Source organism: Ursus maritimus, unplaced genomic scaffold (genome assembly GCF_017311325.1).
Source record: "Ursus maritimus isolate PB19 unplaced genomic scaffold, ASM1731132v1 scaffold_3, whole genome shotgun sequence".
Lineage (NCBI taxonomy): Eukaryota > Metazoa > Chordata > Mammalia > Carnivora > Ursidae > Ursus > Ursus maritimus.
The window spans coordinates 3,308,303-3,328,406 of record NW_024425563.1 but is presented as its reverse complement, the minus strand read 5'-3'; the positions used below and the strand labels follow the sequence as shown (position 1 = coordinate 3,328,406).

At 46.0% G+C, this 20,104-nt stretch overlaps 1 protein-coding gene across 1 annotated transcript in view; it reads left to right on the top strand.

The window, feature by feature from the left end:
- DPP6 (dipeptidyl peptidase like 6) overlaps positions 1-20,104 on the top strand; it is a 671,848-nt gene that overhangs the window by 606,861 nt on the left and 44,883 nt on the right. The window lies entirely within an intron of this gene.

The window sequence follows — 20,104 nt, the reverse complement described above, 5'->3', positions numbered from 1 at the left end:
TTTTACGAGTATCTTCCAACGTCTTGAAAAGCAATACGACAGGACGGCTCAGCCCCAGACATTCTCCCAAGATAATGGGGAGACAAACGGGGGGACCTCTGAAATACAACGTTAGCCTCCCTAGACCCCTCGAAGGTTGTTGTACCAAACTCCTCTCTCCTGTGCGTGCCGGGAAGCAGACAGCCGGTGGCTGAAGTCGTAGGGAGCCAGAGCGAGAAAGAAGCTGGGAGTCCGTCGCTTCGTTCACCCACAGGAAGTCAGGTGTTTCAGGGTCTCCTGGTGAGTCTGACACCCAAGGACCAGCATCCAGGTCTCCTGGTTGCTAGGCCAGCGACACCTGCCGCCCACGGCAGGATCGTTAGGAGCCTACGACTTGGGAGAATGTGGAGGTCTGTGTGGCAGAGACGGGGAAAGGGTCAGCCGGCCCGCCGGGAGGTCAAACATCCCCAGTCGTGTGTCCAGGAGGAGGAAGTCACTCTAAACACAGAAACGTCCTGACAAAATACAGAAGCGAGAGATCGAAGTGAACTTAAAGAAGAACGTCCCAGACAAGGATCCATCATTTAAAATCCATTTAAATGTTAAGTGCGTTGCCTTATCTTAAGGTCAGCATAAGCTAGCCCTCTTGTCGACAAAATTTCTCTGTAAATATTTTTTATATTAACCTCTTTTGTAGCTAAAGTAACTCAAATGCCCAAATTAACCTTGCCCCCAAACCTAATCAAAACCTCATTTTTAAAAAGGGATTTTCTAAAAAGGTGCACGTGTACAAAGACAACAGCAGGCAACCCTCAGGCCCTGGGCACGGTGAGGGGAGACTGAGCCTCTGTGAAAGCTCATCCAGGTCCTGCCTCCAGGGGTCCCCCACCAGCATTGCTGGTAACTGCCATGGGATGAAGCTTCCGAAGAGAGGGATTACACTCTCTGTCTGATTGCTTGGGGTTGTGTTGGAGACGAGGAAGCAAGGAAGGCCTCACGGAGGAGGTGGCTTCAAATGAAGGCAAGGGTGGGCTCAGAGTGTGAAGTGTCGCGAGGAGGCGCAGTGTGAGAGGAGCACAGGGAGCAGTGAGATCGCGTGGGTGGGGCTCAGAGTGTGAAGTGTCGCAAGGAGGCGCAGCGTGAGAGGTGCACAGGGAGCACTGAGATCGCGTGGGTGGGGCTCAGAGTGTGAAGTGTGAGGAGGCACAGCGTGGGAGGAGCACAGGGCAGCACTGAGATCGCGGGGAGGGGGCCCCGCAGCCTGGGAGCCCCATCTGTTCCAGAAGCACTGAGATCATGTGGCAGGGCCCCCGCAGCCTGGGAGCCCCCCCTGCCCAGCAGAGGCTTGCATTTAAGATGTCCAGTTTAACAACCAAAATTAGGTCTCAGTAATTCTGTTCACCCCCATGTTTCTCAGCCGAGCTTCAGGTAGACCCGCATGTGTAGCCCACAGCAACGTTCATTAAATATCCTCCCCTGTGCATTTCTTCCATACCCCAGGGCTGCTCTGGAGACTCCTGTAAGCCTCGGCCAACATAACGTCCCACCCCCGGCTCCAGAGGCTCTTGTCCCTGTTCATGCAGCCCTGGGTGGATGGACGTGGCCCCTAACATGCAGCCAGGACAGCAACAACAAGCCTTCCCATCCAGGCTGAGAAAACGTAATGACATTAGGGGATTCTCCGTGAATCCGGGGAGGGGAGATCTGGGAAGGCTTCATGTTCACAGCGGCTCGGCCTGTCACACAGGGAGCGGTGAACCCTTCAGTATGGACAAAGGAGGAGGCCGTAGCCCAAGGGTTTAGAACGAGGACAGGGTGGACAGCAACCAGCCGGACAGATGCCCAGTCAGAGCGGCCACAGGCCATCATGCCGGGGGTGTCGGCAGGGTCAGGGATCAGACGAGCAGCTGTAAGACCGTGAAATTGTGACACCCCTGTGTCCCCATGTAAATGCCTGCTGCTCATCCGTGTACCTTCCATTAGGATGGGTTTTGGTGAGTTCCTCTGCTGTGGCCCTGTCCCCTTAACTTACAGGACGGTGCTTCGCGTGGCAGCTTGATCCCCTGGGCATATGGCCCTTCCCTGGCATGCAGGTGACATTCACCTCATCAGCATCACAGTTCCACTTAGTCCCATCATCCCGTGCTGTCTTCTCCGACGCTTACTTAATGTTCACTCTGTGCTTTCTCAAGGCTTGTCATTTTTGTATTTCTTTATAATTTTTTAAAAAGATTTTATTTATTAGAGAGAGCACATGCACACAAGCGGAGGGTGGGGAGGAAGAAACAGACTCCCCACTGAGCAGGGAACCCAACTCAGGCTCCATTCCAGGACCCCAAGATCAGGACCTGAGCTGAAGGCAGACTTAACCCGCTGAGCCACCCAGGCGCCCCTGTAATTCTTTAATTCTTCCTTTTTTGTGTGTAAAAATTTTTAAAGGCATAAATTATTTTTATACTTTTGCGCACAATAGATTAAAATAGCATAGGTAAGGAAAGACTCACGTTTGCAATGCTTACATCCACTCCTTACCTAGCGAGCCCCTCCTACCTGCACCAATATTTCTATCTATAAAACATGGGTTTCAGATGGTCACTGAATGCTCGTGTGAGGAAACCTATAAACCAATGCAGTAGAACCTTGTGGAAATTCACCCACATATTTAAAATACAGATGTTTAGATTTCTTTCCAAATCTCTAGTGTCTGGCAGTGAGGCCCGATGTATCCAAAATACTGCGTTATGATGTCACATTTTATAATGATTTTCCAGGAAATATCAATAAGCTTTTGGTTTGCACACTTACTGTTCTTCTCACTGACCCAGTAAGATGAGCGATGATAGAAATACCTAATATTTGTTCATCTCTCCACAATTTGTAAAACACGTTCCTTATATTTGGTGTTTATATTCCCATTTCTGATTCCTTGCAATTTCTACTGTAACCCAAAGAGACCTTAGAGTTACCTGCACTGAGCATACTGTCCCACACTTCTGTGCTTCGTCTTTGCTCCATGAACACCTGTCCCTTCCCCAGAGCTTCTTATAGGCAAGGGTTGATTTTTATCAGCCCTCCGAATGAGCTAGCCCAGACAGTGTGGACATGGCTTTGGATTCACGCTCAGAGCAGTATGTGTGATGGGAACTGATTTCTCAGCTGTCCTGGGGCACCAGCTCAGAAGCCGGGCTGCGTCTCCTGCAGAGCTGGGACACCACCTTCCCATCTTGGACGACCCCAGTGTTACGTTTAAGGAAAAGAGTACTCCCCTTCCATATTCGTCTCCTGGGGCTGCCATAGCACATTACCACATTGCTGTACCACATTACCACCCAGCAAGAAGCTGGGTGGGCTTAGAGCAGCAGAAACACTCCCTCACAGTTCTGGAAGCCAGAGTGAGAAAGCAAGTTGTCTGCAGGGTTGATCCTCCTGGAGACTCCATGCCTCTCTCCAGCTTCTCGTGCTTCCAGAAATCCTTGGTGATCCCTGGCTTGTAGATGCATCACCCCAATCTCTGCCTCTCCCTGTGTCTCTGGACCCCAATTTCCCTCTCCCTGTAAGGACACCAACTGTGGGGAAGGACCCATCCCACTCCAGTCAACTTCATCTTAACTTGATTGCATTTACAAAGGCCCTATTTCCAGATAATGTCACATTCACAGGAACTGGGGTTAGGACTGCAACATCTCTTTTGGGGGGACACAACCCACGACACCTCCCTTGTGACTCAGATCACCTTCTTGTATAAGAAAGAGAGGAAAGAAACTCTATTTCTGTTTTTCTCGGGAACACACATTTAAGGGCAGCCACATTAGACTTGGTGAGAGACTGTTCCTAATGGCTGTGCCACTTTCTAGAAGGAATGAGAGGGGCCGCTGAGGAAAGCAATGGGATCTAACCCATGTTTTCGGAAGATAAGGCTGGCATGTTAGCAGAAGTGTACATTTTCTCCAGAAATTCTTCTTCCATGTCAGAAAGCAAAATGAATGCTCACGTCACACAGAGCTTTGAAAAGTAGTTGGAGTTTTCTCCTCCCCCGCTGAAGTCAACTGTGAGAGCCACTGAGCCTCTGAATCAAAGCAACCCATTTACATAATTTGAGTTTTACAATCATAGCCCTCGTTTAGAGAATTGGATTTTTCTTTTCAAACTGAATCCTGAGAGCATGATTCGTTTTCCTTCAAGTGTCTCAGAAGGACTCAGTCAGTCCTATTTCTAAAAAACACCTGAACTCCACCAGGAAAACAGGACCTATGCATGAAGCAGCGTTGCTATTTCTTTTTTTTTTTTTTTTTTTTATTTGTGAGAGAGTGAGAGAGCAAGAGCAAGTGCGCACACAAGCAGGGGAAGCGGCAGGCAGAGGGAGAAGCAGGTTTCCTGCTGAGCAAGTAGCCTGATGTGGGACCCGATCCCAGGACCCTAGGATTATGACCTGAGCTGAAGGCAGACACTCAACTGGCTGAGCCACCCAGGTGTCCCAGCATTGCTATTTCATACCCAAACAGTTTCATGCTTTTAAAAATTAATAAATAAACTTCTTTATCTTGGAACGCAAGATGGAACTCTAACTTTTCTTCCTGTTCTGAGTGGAAAACGGAAGAGCCTGTGTTATGAATCCTGCTGCTGTCCTGGCCTTCACCCTTTTCCGTGTTAAGCTGTGATTTAAGAGCAACTTGCCAGTGGTTAAGACATTCAGTCATAGATTCAGCAACTTAATTTATCAAGACAAACTTCTCCATCTTGAAGTCAAATTGAAACAAAATACAAGGACGTAAGCTTAAAATAAAGTGAGTGAGTCTACCTGGGTTATTAAATCCTCGGGGCTCTATCATCTCTGTCGCTGAAATGGAGAGCGATGAGGGAGGGAGTCAGACAGACCTGGCTAGAAGCTGGGCTCCTGCACTCGCTGGCTTTGTGACTTGGGCGTGTTGGTTAACCTTGATAAACCCTCCATTTCCTTATCCCGACAACTGGGGCAGCAGCAATACCTGTCTTGCAAAGTAGTTGTCAGGATTGATAGAGGTAATGCACGTAAAGTGCTTCGCATCGTGTCCGATGCACAGCAAATGTGTAGTAAGTGACAACCAGTATTATTGTGATCACGGTCACCATCATCATCATCATCACGCTCGTAATCGATGAAGAGTGTCTTAGATGTCCACGAGCTCCTGACTGAGAATCTGGAAGGTGGGGCTGACGCTACAGATGGTTAACTTCTGTGAAATTAACAAGCACATCCCTTACTCAGTGTTTCCAAAAGTGGGTGGCCATCTTCTCCTTCATTAGGCAGTGCCAGAAGCCCTGGGTCTGCCCTTAGACTAGCAGGGTAGAAAGTTCCAGAAGTGACTGTGGTTGCCAGAGCCATAGAACCTTTAGTCACCCCTCTGCTAGGCATGGAGTTGGAGAGCCTGGTGGCTTCCGGAGTACATATGCTGAAGGGGCCCTCCACAGCCGGTCCTCCATAGAACTTAGGCAGGAACCAGATGTTCTTACTTTCTTCAGCACTGGATAATTTCCCTGTCTGCCATTTCCTCTCTCTGCCTTTACGCCTTCAGATGCCAGTTCTCCCAGCCACCGTGGCCATATCCTGACCTCGGGGGCTGTGACTGAGGGAGATATGCACACTGAGGTGCTGTGTTATATTAGTCCTCCCTGAGCTTTTGTCAAAACAAAGCCATGAATGGCAAGGATGAAGGATGGGTGTTGGCCTCACAGACCAACCCTACTTCACCGTAAGTCACTGGCTGCAGTGCTCTAGATAAGAAGGATGCTTTGGCCAAGTCCAGGCTCAGCGAGGAAGAACTTCATGAGTGATTGGTTGATCACGTCTGCCACACGAAGCAGTGAGGGAGGAAGTGGTGCCCACGTGTCACATATCTGTTACTGGAAGAAATGGAAATGGCTACTGATCTTACACCACTACAGAAATTTTCCAGAGGGAAGGTTGTTGCCCAGGGTTTCTGACTGAAGGACAGCTGTCGGTCATACATCTTTTGAAATGAGGAGAACATAGCTCCAGATCCCTCCAGAGTGGCCCAGAGCTAACATCAGTTCACACCCAGTCCTTCAGTGCACATCTAAGCAGGTGCACCCTTTTACACCCTGGCCCAATGTAGGCATTAAATATTCTCTTTCTTTGAAACTATTTCAAATAATTATAAATAATGGTGCCAGAACTAGAAAAATAATAAATAATCTGCATCCTCATTGACAAAACTATATCATTAGCTTCAAACATACAGAGTGGTATCAATCCCCTACAACAAGATTTTGAAAGGGAAAAGCACATGGTTTGCTTCTCCAAGCTGCCTAATCCTCTAGACATCTCTTACACCAAGTTTCCAAGGCATTAACCTGGGCTGCCCTTTTTAATTTTGAGTTTGTCCAAGTGAATGCTTGGAACCAAGTTTCCGACTCCTTGGAGCGCTGCTAGTGTGTTTGTGAGGAAGAACATCTGCTCATTCTCGCAAACATTTGCAGCTACTCCCTCTGAGGCCGTGGGTACCGAGAACAAGGAGAGCGATTCTCAGGGCAGGTTACATCATTAGTATAATTTACATGACTACTTTGGAAGATGCTGACTTCATCAGTGAATGCTACCAGACTCCAAGCAAATCACTCAGGAGGAGCCCTGTTGCTCCTCAGTAACAGCCAAACGAGTCTCTCCCTTGGGAAAGAAACTTCTCACTTTCCCACCTGACCCCTTCTCCATCAGCAGGCAAGTGTCTGAGCTGTACCAGTACCAGGTGACAGGTACTTTCTGCAAAATGAAAAGTCTTTCCTGAAAATGTGCTCTTTGAAATGTCCATTGACAATAAATAATACCATTCAGTGCAGTATAACTGCTCCAGGACCCACACTCTCCTTTCACACCCACTGCGCCGACTCCAGCGAGTTAAGAGCCTGTACCAGTCAAGTTTCCTTCAGGCTCTCTCTCCAGCCAGCCACTTTGCTCTGGACCACCCCATCACATTTCCTGAAGTGTATTTTTCTTCAGAATGGCTTCCCAAGCACATACGTTTCTCTGTTTTCTACATTAAATGGTAGAAGAAACATAAAATTAAAAAAAATAAATGGCACCACCGGGTCACCAAGAAGGCGGCTACCAACAGACAGAACATTGAAGAATTTTTGAAAAGTAAATAGAAACAAATCGCATTGAGAGTGAAAACCAAAGCCTAGGATATGTAGCGTGATTGATGAAGGAATGATTACCAAAAAAAAAAAAAAAAAAAAAAAGTAAAAACAACCAACAAAACTAAAAGACTACCTACAGAATTGGAGATATTTGCAAATGACATATCTGATAAAAGGCTAGGATCCAAAATATATAAAGAAAATATATAAAGATACAACTCAACACCCCAAAAAACAACCCAATTAAAAAATGGGCGGAAGACATGAACAGACATTTCTACAAAAAAGACATCCAGATGGCCAACAGACACATGAAAAGATGCTCAATGTCACTCATCATCAGGGAAATGCAGATCAAAACTACAATGAGGCATCACCTCACACCTGTCAGAATAAAAAAAAAACCCACAAGAAACAACAAGTGTTGGCAAGGATGAGGAGAAAAAGGATCCCTCGTGCACTGTTGCTGGGAATGCAAACTGGTACAGCCACTGTGGAAAACCGTATGGAGGTTTCCTCCAAAAATTAAAAATAGAATTACCATATGATCCAGTAATTCCACTTCTTGGTATTTACCTAAAGAATATAAAAACACTAAGTTGAAAGGATACATGCACCCCTATGTTTATTGCAGCATTATTTACAACAGCGGAATTATAGAAGTAACCCAAGTGTCCATGGACAGATGAATGGATAAAGAAGATGTGGCAAATATATACAGTGGAATATTAAAGAACGTAGAAGAATGAAATCTTGTCATTTGCAACAATGTGGTTGGATCTAGAGCGTATAACGCTAAGTGAAATAAGTCAGTCAAAAAAGACAGATATCATATGATTTCAATCATATGTGGAATATAAGAAACAAATGAACAAAGAGACAAATGAAAGAGACAAAATGAACATAAGAGACAAACCAAGAAACAGACTCTTAACTACAGAGAACACACTGATGGTCACCGGAGGGCGGGGGGGGGATGGGTGAAATGGGTGAAGGGAATTAAGAGTGAACTTATCTTGATGAGCACTGAGTCATGCAGAGAATTGCTGAATCACTATACTGTGCATGTGAAGCTAATATGCTGCATGGTAATTATACGGGAATTAAAATTAAATGCTTAATTAAAAAAAAAAGAATAAACCGACTCAACAAAATATATGCCCTTCCCTAAATTTTTGTATTTCAAAAGAAAAACTGAATAGAAGGATCATTATGTGCCCCGGTTTTCCAAGAAAGCCCAGATAATGCCTGACAAAGATCAATGGAGGCCTGATAAGTATTTTAGTGCCCTTCCCTTCATTCTCAAAAGTGTCCTAGTTTGGGCAACACTATGAACAAAACCCTACCAAATAGTAATCTGGAAGATCCAACAGGGTTGCCCAGAAGACCACAACTGGACAGAGGTGAAAACTCAAGGAAATCTTGAGAGATGTGAATAATAGATCCAAGAAATGCGTTCTGCCGTGTGGAAGTTCCAGGAGAGACTGGGAAGAATAAAACAGGGAAATAAACCAAGATCTACTAGAAGAAAATCTCACTGAGTGTTGAGTCATTAGAGGAGAAAGAAGTATTGAATGTCTTATAAGAATTTGGGGAAAGAGCTGAAGTTAATTCCTCCGAATGAAACAACAATTCAAAGGTTAGAAATTACAGAAGATTACAGGGAGGGGAACTATGGGAGGATTTTTCTTCCCTTTTCTCTTTTTATTTTAAATACTCTGAGTAGTATCAGACATCTCAGCTTCAAAACAACAGTTTAGGAAACAGAGGAACAAGGTCTGTAAGATACTGCTCATGGAAAACGATGTGTTACTTTTGTCCTGTCCCTGCTAAGCTCTTGTTCATAAAATGGTCGGGAAAAGAAACCTGGGGATGTTCAAATATGTAAAATTTACCATTTGTGCATCTGCTCTGGTAAAAAAAAAAAAAAACAACTATACGCAGATGCATTTAAACAAAAGAAGGGAGCTGCTCAAAGAGAAATACGAGGCAGATGATGAGCAAATTAACGTAAACTTGAACAAAATTATTAATCGTTATTGGATAAAATTTTATGCAGGTGTTAATAAAGATTCTTAAAACCGAAGTCCTTAAAAAACTAGAAGCAACTTCTAGATGATTTCAGCCAGCTCTGGAAAGACAGCTGTGCTGGAGGAGTTGCAGTGGGAGGGGCAGGAGGGAAAGTGAGCCCCCCACACTGGAGAAGAGCAAGGTGCATGCAGTTTCGTTGTGGGTGGGGAGGGGGCCAGGAGAACTGGGTGCCCACATCCTGAAGAATTAACTGGAGCCTTATCTTACACCACACACACGCACAACTCAAAATAGATTAAAGACTTAAGCATAAGACCTGACCCTGTAAACCCCTAGAACACACGGGGGAAATTTTCATGACATTGGTCTTGGCGGTGATTTCATGGACATGACACCCAAAGCGCAGGCAACCAAACCAAAAAGAAACGAGTGGGACTGCATGCATAGGAAAGCTGGTGCAAAGCCAAGGACGCCATCCACAGAACAAAGAGGCAGCACACACGGGGGGAGAAAATACTTGCAGACCACACATCTGACCAAGCATTCGTGTCCAAAATGAGTGTGGGCTGTGAGCCCTATGCCCACCCCTGGCGCGGCTGCTGGAGAGTTCTGAGGGAGGCAGATGGCCCACGTGGGTAGGTCCCCAGAGCACACACCTGACATTCTACCCTGTTTCCTGGATTTCTCTCCTTTTTTTTAATCTTTATTTTTCCATTGTTCTGCTTTTCCCACCTATCCCTTTTAAGCCAGTTTTATTTTATCTCTGCATTTATATCTTTCTTCTCTGCCTTAAATCCTGTTTGCCGTAGACCCAGGGCAGACAAACATCACATAAGAGAGGAGGATGGCTGGCCAACTGACTGGCAGACAGAAACCTCACACTGCTCCACTAGCTCTGGGGGAGACCCGTGGTCAGGCCGAGCGCCTCGGACACGGTTAGCAGCCCTGCCTGCCTGTTGTCAGGCGCAACGTTAAAGGAACCTCAATATACAAAACAGATAAAAATGATGTCCCATTGGCATTATAATATTTTATTAGTTCAGAAGTGTAGCATGGGCTTTCCAGATCAATCCAAGAAGATGCTGAGACTGTTTTTGGTGAATTAGTAAATCTGAGAAATGATAAATTCGAGAATGCAGGTCAAAGTCATAGCCTTGTACCCACCAGCTTCTGTGTCCCAGAATTCCAGCCACACTCTCACAGAGCCACCGCTGCACTTCTGTTCTAAAGCCACTGCTGGAAAAAATGGCTGAGATATTCCTAATGTTCTTTCAAAGCCTATACAACTATTTACCTACACCTTCCCTCCTATTAGATGTCTTACAACCTCTGATGTCCAAGCCCATGAACTTTCTTTGATCCTCCCTCTCTTTCTCCTTCCTCTGAGAGCATTCTTTGCCTCTTTTATGCTGTTGGGTCTTGTACCTCTCCCTCCTGGGCACTGAGCTCCCCAAAGGCAGGATTTGTTTCGTTGGCATCTACACAGCAACTGAATCACAGACTGGATATTTGTGAAGTTGATACGCGAGCGCCCGCTGAGCCCCACAGTGCTCCAGGGAGGCGGTGGGCGCCGTGTGTGTAGGAGGCATGGAGACAGGTGCAAACCCTCGGGGGCCGGAGCCCGAGGAAGTGCCCTCTCTTTTTCCCTCCCTCCCAGCATGTCTCTGCCCACGTCTGCTCCCCCTGTACCAATCCTCTTGGCACTCTCTGTCCCCTCACTCTGCTTCGATTTCCCCTTAGCACATCTCACTGCTGCCATGGATATTTTTGTGTATGTGTTCCACTGCCCGTCTTGCCCATAGAATGTCAGCTCAGTGAGGAACTTTGTTTCACCCAGCACTTGGAGCCCAGCGCCTAGAACAATGCATGGTGCATAGTGGGTTCTCAATAAAGAAATGTTTTTGAAGGAATGAATAAAAGCTCCACCAAAATGCTACAATTGGAGGCCAACATAGACCGAGTTCAAAGTCATAATGATACTCTAGAACTTCCCAGAAAAGAACTCATGTGCCCTTTTTAAGGTGTTATGAAAGCTACCTCTCATGATGTGGAAAGCCACAATACTCTTCAAGACATTATTTCCTGCCGTCACTCATAAAAGTATGCTGATAGGATATGAAAGTATAAGCAGTGATTTCCTTTTTCAGGCGGAAATGTTGTAAACGAGGAAAGAGGTCCCAAGCAATAAAAATAATGCAACACACAATTTTAAATCATATCTTTAACATGCAATAGATGGGTCTGAATGAATTTTCCAAGTGACTGTAGACCTTTTTGGCAGACTTTACAGGATTCTTCAGAGAGAAGCCCGGGGGCCTGTGGATGAAGTTTCAGGGAATTGTGTCAGCACATAACACAAGGAAAAGCCATGAAGGGATGTAAGCATCGTTCCAAGGTTCTAGCTGTATGTGCCTCGTAGGTCCACACAGTGATGATGGAAGCTCCTACCAGGAGTTCTCCAGGCGGAAACTAGGTGGTCAGTGACAGAGATGTCTTAGGAAGATCCCTTTGGGCTTTTGGGGACTGTATGAGCTCATCTTCTCACAACATAAGCGTCCGTGATCGTTCTTTTCCAACACTGATTCAGTAGAGCCCCTGTAAGGAGCATGCTGGCATCCAGGATTCGGCACCTTCTCCAAATGTCAGGGATCTCTGGCCGCATACAGTGGCGCTTATCTTAACCCTAAAAGACTGCACACGTTGAGCCATCTGAAGTACATTCTGAGTCCCATCACAGAAACCCACTGGATCTGTGAAGTCAAAATTTAGTGTTAGGCCAGTTTTATTGAGTTGCCTTTTGAAAATGTGATGATTGTCAGCTAATGGGGTATGACATCTCCGAGACTCAGCAGCAGCCGGCAAATCTCCAGAGGTCATGCCTTAACCGTCCAGGGTAAGCTGTATTTTGCTGCCTCTGCCTCACCCTGCCTGCCTTGGACAGGACGTGACTTCAGCTCTCTGATTGTGTCAGAGCCTCATTTCATAATCTGGGGGGTTTTTTTTAAAGATACTCGGACAAAGTCAATTTTATTTTTCCACTTAGTGGTTATTTTTGAAAAGTTTGTTTTCTAGATGGAGCTCAGGAGGCATTGGCCCTGGACTGAAAGAATCCTCACTGTAAACCATACTGCTGGCCTCTTTTGACCACCAGCAAAATATCCATCCATCTCTCCTACCCAGGTTCCAATAGTAGGTGATGTTTTTGTTGTAAACCAGGTAACATTAATTGCCTAGCAGAGATGAATTACAAGTGTTCAATTGGAAACATATCGCTGGCCCTCAACAAAAGTTTCCATTTTAGATAAGACATAAAAAGAATCGATCCCAAACTTAATTATTGGTGCTAATGGAAAAGAGAAGGAATAAGGGAGAAGGAATGCTTGTCTAGCCCTGAGTTTCTGCTCCTCCTTTTCCTCACTGTTGAAGAGAACATTTGCATACATAGACGCTTGGTGGCACAGGGAGGGAAAGTCTGTGAGTGAACCCTGCTTTGCAGATTATAATGGAGAGGTGGGGCCTTTAGGGCACTGGAGAGAACATCCCCAGTCTGAAAAGAACAGCTGTTCCTCAGCTCCAGTACCAGTTGTCACCATTCAGAAACTGATTTCTGGATGCAGAGCTTCAAAACCCATGTATATATTTTTTTGATGTAAAGTTCCATGATTCATTAGTTGCGTATAACACCCAGTGCACCATGCAACACGTGGCCTCCTTACTACCCATCACCAGCCTAGCCCATCCCCCACCCCCTCCCCTCTGAAGCCCTCAGTTTGTTTCCCAGAGTCCACAGTCTCTCATGTTTCATTCCCCCTTCTGTTTACCCCCCCTTCTTCTTCCCTTTCTTCTCCTACCGATCTTCCTACTTACGTTCCATAAATGAGTGAAACCATATGATAATTGTCTTTCTCTGCTTGACTTATTTCGCTCAGCAAAACCTGTATTTTTATATAAAAATTGGATTTCTAAATATTGGAAACCAACTACAATTTGAAACATGTTCCTTTTGGCTAAGCAGAGCGTTAGCGGGCTATCCCGGGCCTACAGGTGACCAGTGATGTCTACTCGAAGCAACACACTGGATTGCCAAGGGCAGTTTCTTATTGGTTTTTGGTTCCAATTATGAGCTTCCCTCTTGGTTATCACTGAATAACCAAAGCTTAAACGGCCAGAAGAAGCCATAAGAGAAGTGGATACGTTTAAGTCTCAGGGTTCTAACCCTGAACACTCATGAATCCATGACACTTTTTAAAACTGATCTGTAGGAATATTTCAAAGGTCTTTGTACTTAATCCATACCGTCCAGCATGGTTGAATAAGGCAGCTTTCATATTAATAAATTCTTCCCATTATACCATACGTAAATTGTCTTCAAAGATGTAAGACTATCACTTATTCTTCTAGCTGTAAATTGATCTTTCTTTGCTGCCTCGGGGAACTCTTTGGCACTGTCAGTGTCTGCCATCGTTAACTTGAACCATTGCCCGTGTGAGGAAGAAAGTTCTCACAAAATGAACTGCGGTGATTGTTAATTCCACTTTCCTTGCTCTGTTGTTGAGGAAACCAAGGCACAGAGCTGCTACAGACTTAGGCAAACCACACAGCCAGTCAGTAGTTGCAGCACCAGACCCCTCGCCATCTGGCCGCCATGCTGGTGTTGCTGTGAACACTGCTTCGCGTGTGTGTCCTGCTTAATGTCATGACTGGCCACCGAAAGTTTTGTGTGCTTGGCACATTATACCCAAAGAAAAAGCAAAAGAGGCAAACCTGGAAGATTTACTAGGGAAAAAGGTGAAAAACAAAGCTCAGAAGTCACGTTTGTATTCTCATAAGTTCTGTTCATGTCATGCACACTAGTTACATAGCTTCAAAAACGGGATGGCTCACGTTTGTGTGAGAATATAGAAGATGGAGTTTGAGCCACTTGTCCTACTACCATGAGGATTTTTGCATGCTAATAATGAATCGCTGTTAAAGAAATGAGTCCACAAGAGACCTACAATTAGGACGGGGTTTGGGGGGGGTTTTTTGTGTGTGTTTTTTAAGATTTTATTTATTTATATGACAGAGAGACAGCCAGTGAGGGAGGGAACACAAGCAGTGAGAGAGGAAGAAGCAGGCTCCTAGCGGAGGAGCCCGCTGTGGGGCTCGATCCCACAACGCCGGGATCACGCCCTGAGCTGAAGGCAGACGCTTAACGACTGCGCCACCCAGGCGCCCTACAATTAGGAGTTTAGCCCGTATCCAGCATGTGAATGCACACTCGTAAGAATGGGGGCTGCGAATAATCACGTAAATTGTGGGAACCCTATACATTCTGCACTCAACACAGTGGAGAGTTTAATCCACCAAACATGAAACAACAGTTGTCTTCTTCAGTGTTGTCCAACAACAGAAAAAGCCAAAATAGCCGCAGAATGTGGGGTGGGGGAAGGAAGGATTGAAAAAATGAATTCAAAAAAGGAGCAAAACTTCTTACAAAGCGTTTCCTTCAGGAAATACGGTGCCAAGTAAGTTGGCAACTTTTTTCTCTCCAAGGAGACAAAGTAGGATCATCCATGCTCTTACAAGTCACATTCTGAGAAAAATGAGCACAGACATCTGGCTAAACGTTACATCTGCTTTCGCTTCCGTTAATTTTTTTCCCAGAAGAAGGTATTAGATCATGTTAGACAGCTATTGGATGACAATTCAGCACTTGAAACACATTTTTAAAAGCCGCTTATTTTATGCTTTGTGGCTGTCGGTCCATATGTGGACGTGAATATAGGGAATCCATAAACACAGAGTAACTCCATCCTGCGTGGTGTACTTCCCAGCAGAATCACTAAAGTGTCCGGGAGAAGCACCTTCACCTCCTGCCTCACTTCCAACTAAGACAGGCTCTGACTTGCACCTCACTCCTCCATCCGGTTCAATGATTGAGCAGCTGCTGTATACCTCTAGGTGCTGAGGAATCAGAGAATTAGACAGAGGTCCTGCCTTGAGGGACTCATGTTAAGGGGGGAGCACCCTTACCAGAAATGCCATTTCACGTGATCGGTGCTGCTACTGAGATGTGTGCAGGGGGATGGGAGGACAGGGGAATCCTCTATGTGCTAAAAACGTTGCGGAAGCCGATTGTATGCATTTGAATAAGCCATCGTCCTTGACCTCAGGGAGGTCACAGACCCCTGGTGAGACTCTACCTAACAAACATCCATAGATCCAGGAGGCCGCTCTAAAAGTCCAATAGCTCACTGTCTCCTTCCTCACTAGCAGAGCCACCACCCATTCTACAGATGAGAATGTTAAGACACTTTAGACAACTTGCCCGAAGCACATAGTTAATTAGGGGCACAGGCGGGGCTAGAATCAGTATTATTTTTTCCACACCTGAATTCTCCAGGTGCCAGTGAGCACCACTCTTGCTGTCTCTTGTGCACGAGGACAAACTAACTTGCGCTGATGGTTTTCCTCCAGTGCTTCTCCCACAGACATGTATACCGAGCCCTAGTGAAGCTCCAGACACAGGAGGCACTGCAGCCCTATGTGTTCGTACCTGCCTTCCCAGGCCTGCTACGGGGTCGGTGCAGTACGGGCATTTGCCAGTGTCTGCTGTCCCCTCCAGTGTGTAAATCACACCACCTGCACTGAATCTGTCCACCACCGAGTGCAGCCACAGAGACAGAGCCAACCAAACCGAGAAGTCTCTCTCTGATGCTGACTATCTGCCAGATACTGACTGCAGGCTAGGCATGCAACGGTGAGCAAGACAGAGTCCCTGCCCTCAAGTAGCCCAGAGTCTAGGGACCTTAACCATGTTGTGAAACCCGTCAAGGGGACAAGCATGGCAAGGGAGCCAGCAAGAGCCTCAGCTGGGATGGGCTACCTCGGCCACATCATGGGTGTGAACTGGTCCCTGTGCTCCAGGAGCTTACTGTCGAGGAGACAGACACCATCAACTGGAGAACAATAAAAGGCAGAATGTAGCCAATTATTTGGGAAAGACTATAAATGCTGTAGGTAGCCAGGAAAGCAGGCGTGTGGTAACTTGGTAAAATGGGGAGGAAAAATGGTAGATGGTCTTTCACCAAGGAGGAAGCAACAGAAGGGACTTCCTTGTGTCTTGGCTGCCTTGTCTATAAAATTGAGATAGTTATAGTACCTGCCTGGTACTATAAAAAACCTTAAATTACTTATTATTCATAAAGCATTCATAGCAGGGCCACTTAGTAGTAGTGGTGTTGATGCTGCTGCTGTTCTTCATCACTGATGATGGTGATGACAGTGTTATCGATGACTGTGATGATGGTGATAAGGTAATGTGACTGTGATGATGACGTTGTTGATGGTGCTATTGATGAGAATGGCTCTGTGTCGTTAATGATGTTATTGTTGATGGTAATGATGACAGTGTTATTGCTGTTGTCCATCATTGATGATGTTATTGTGGATAATGATGATAGTGTTATTGACGATGATGATGATGTCGATGATGGTGATGTGATTATGATGGGGTTGATGACAATGGTTTTTGTTATTCATTGATGATGTTGTTGATGATAACGACAGTGTTATTGATGATTATGATGATGATAGTGTTGTTGATGATGATTGTGTTGATGATGATGGTGTTGATGATGGTGACAATGATGATGTTGTTGTTGTTGTTGTTGCCGTAGCTCTGATTCATACCTGAGAGGTGGGGCCTTCAACTATTGTCACCTTTCCCCTGAAGTGGGAAGTACTTTCACCTCTTGTTTCTGATGACTGGTGATGTGAATTTACATAGAGGTCAGTTATTAATAGCTATTATATTTCTATTTTGTACAAAAATTAGGCCAAAATGACCAAACTTTATCATGGAATGTATCTGTAAACAAAGGGTATTTATTTACTTTCTGAATATAAGAAGCAGTTGGTGGTGGCCTTCACGGTTAGCTGAAGTGAATATTGAAGATCTGGGCCAGGATCTGGACCTTTCTAGATAGCGTGGAAGGTGTGCACATCTTCATGCAGAGGGCAAGAGGGAGTCTGTCCTCAGAGCACTCAGCCCAATAGACCACCTCGACTGTTTCCAAACCGAAACAAAATGAAGAAACACACAGATGATGAATCTTACTTTGCCTGGGCAGGCGGACCCCAACATCCCCCACATCTTAAGCATAGCATCAAATTTCAGTCTCCTTGAATTCCCAGCTGCTATCGAGGGGTGTTTACACACCCCTATAACAGCGTCTATCTATTTCACTCTCGCAATGGCCAAGAACTGCAAAGAACATTGACTTCATTTAGTCCTTACAGATGGCATAGCTGTCCATATTTTACGTGTGAGGAGACCACGGCTCAGAAACCGGGGTCGCGTGGTTTTACATAGGTGATCTCAGACAAGGTGAATGTTATGCTCTTACTTTTCTATACTCTATACTTCTTAAGAACGTTGTACTCTGTACTTCTTAAGAAGTAAAGCTTAATTTATTCATTGCCAAAATGATCATCATTTGTAGGCCTGGGAGCAGAAGAGCCCCTTTTTTCTCTTATGTGATTTGGAGCCCTTGTCTACAGTCACCTCAAGATTCTAATGGGAGCGTGCTCAGGATAACTGCCATAGGGCACAAGTACCCAGAGGGAGTTTGTTCTGATGGTGAGCTGCATCTGTGCTGTACATCATTGGCCTAGGGGTGTCTCAAATTTAGCTAAGTAACATGTATATGGGAAAGTTTCTCTGGGGAAGGGGAAGGAAGGAATGTCTTATGCAAAGAAGGTCAGTGTGTACCATATGTGGCTTTTCTGACAACAAAGTAAGACCTACCTCTAGGTCCCTATTGTGGGTTGAATTGCATCCCCTCCCACCCTCAAAATATAATATACTGAATTCCTAACCCCCAGTACTTTGGAATGTGACTTTATTTGGAAATAGGATTGCTGCATATGTAATTAACGGAGATGAAGTCATTTTGGAATAAGGTGGGCCCTTAATCCAATGACAGGTGTCTTACGAGAAGAGGGAAAGAGACACACAGGACAGAAGATGCCGTGTGACAACAGAGGCAGGTGGACCAAGATGCAGCAGGGACTGCTGGCCACCACCAGAAGTGGAAGGACCCTCTCGGGGAGGTTTCAGAGGGGGCCTGGCCCTGCTGACACCTGCATCACAGACTCCCAGCCTCCAGACTGTGAAGCAGTTAATTCTGTTGTCCTAAACATGCCAGTTGTTGGAACTTCGTTATGGCAGCCCTGGGAGACTGATAGAGTCCCCAGGCAGAGACTCCTCCAAACGGTTCCTCAACCACCTAAAATCCCTTTGACTTAAAATCACTCTGACTCATTATCTTAGAGCAGCGGTTCTCAGAGAGTGGCGCGCAGGCTCGGCTACACATGCAAATTCACAGGCCCCATCACAACCTATGGAATTGGAGACTCCGGAGTGGCCGCCCGCCAGACCCTGCCTTTCCGGGCCCTCCCGGTGATCTTGGTACAGCTGGAGTTGGATAGAGAGGGTACGAAACACCGTCTCCTTGCTTCCAAGATAGACTTCTCACATTGTTAGTTTTCCTGAAATCAACGTGCATCTTGCCATCTCTGTAAAACCGTATTTAAACCAGTGGTTCATCTTGCAGTCATTGGTGTGTCAGAATCCGTGAAAAAGAGCAAGCACAACATCCATCCACAGGGCGTACTAGTATTGTCTTGTTCGAGAAGCGACGGCTGAGGTAGAAGTGACTCCTGGTGGCCTGTCATCTTGAAGAAGCTTGTGTCCTGGGCAGGGGGAGCGTAATGAGCACCTCGAGACACACTGACCTTCAGAAATGCTTCCCGGGAAGCGTTTAAACCCTCCGTTCATCTCTGAGGCGCCAGAGTCAGCCTGAGGCCCACCTTCTGGGTCCTGCTCTTATTTAATCACCGTGAGCTGCATTTCTGCCATTTCTGCTGGCCTTTCGGGAGCTCTTGAAAGAAGCTTTGCTTCTAAGACACACCCCTCGCTTAGAGAGGGGCCTCCCGACCAAGGGAAGTGATGCATTTGGTTGACTGGTTTTCTTCTCTCTCTTCTTTAAGTATTTCCCTGTGCAGCATGCCAACTCCATCTCCCCCAGGCCCAGCCCACTTGGGGAACTGAGTCTTCAGATACAAAGAGTGTGCGGTTAGGGGGCTGGTATTTAAGAGAGAACATCTGCTCTGTCACACTTTATCAACGCAGCTGCTAAAGCAGGAGAAAATTAATTAAAAGTGTCACTCATGTGGCCGTTCAGATTACATTTCTACTTCTTCTCCACAGAGCATGCACGTATGTGTTATAAAGTATTTTGTTGTGGTGGTCTACATCATTAGTTTTGTCTAAATTACTCTAAATTGCTCACTGACATGACAAAAATGAGGAAATTGGGGGAAGAGCTTTTATTTCCATAGCGTTTTTAAAGGATGAGTTTTAGTAACATGCTGTGTGTCCGTGTGGACTATACACACGCTCATACACATGCATGTAAGACCATACACATGCTTACACGCACAGATACATGTGCCAACATACAGGTGCACACACACGCCCACATTCACAGATACGCGTGCCTACATACAGGTGCACACACACATGCTCACGCACAGATACACGTGCCTACATACAGGTGTGCGCACACCCACACGCACAGATACGTGTGCCTACAAACAGGTGCACACACACGCTCGCATGTACAGATACATGTGCATACAGGTACGCACACACACACATGCTCACACACAGATCCACGTGCCTACATACAGGTGCGCACACACACCCACACGCACAGATACGCGTGCCTACATACAGGTGCACACACACATGCTCACACGCACAGATACGCGTGCCTACATACAGGTGCACACACACATGCTCACATGCACAGATACACGTGCCTACATACAGGTGCGCACACACGCTCACACGCAGATACACGTGCCTACATACAGGTGTGCACACACACTCACACGCACAGATCCACGTGCC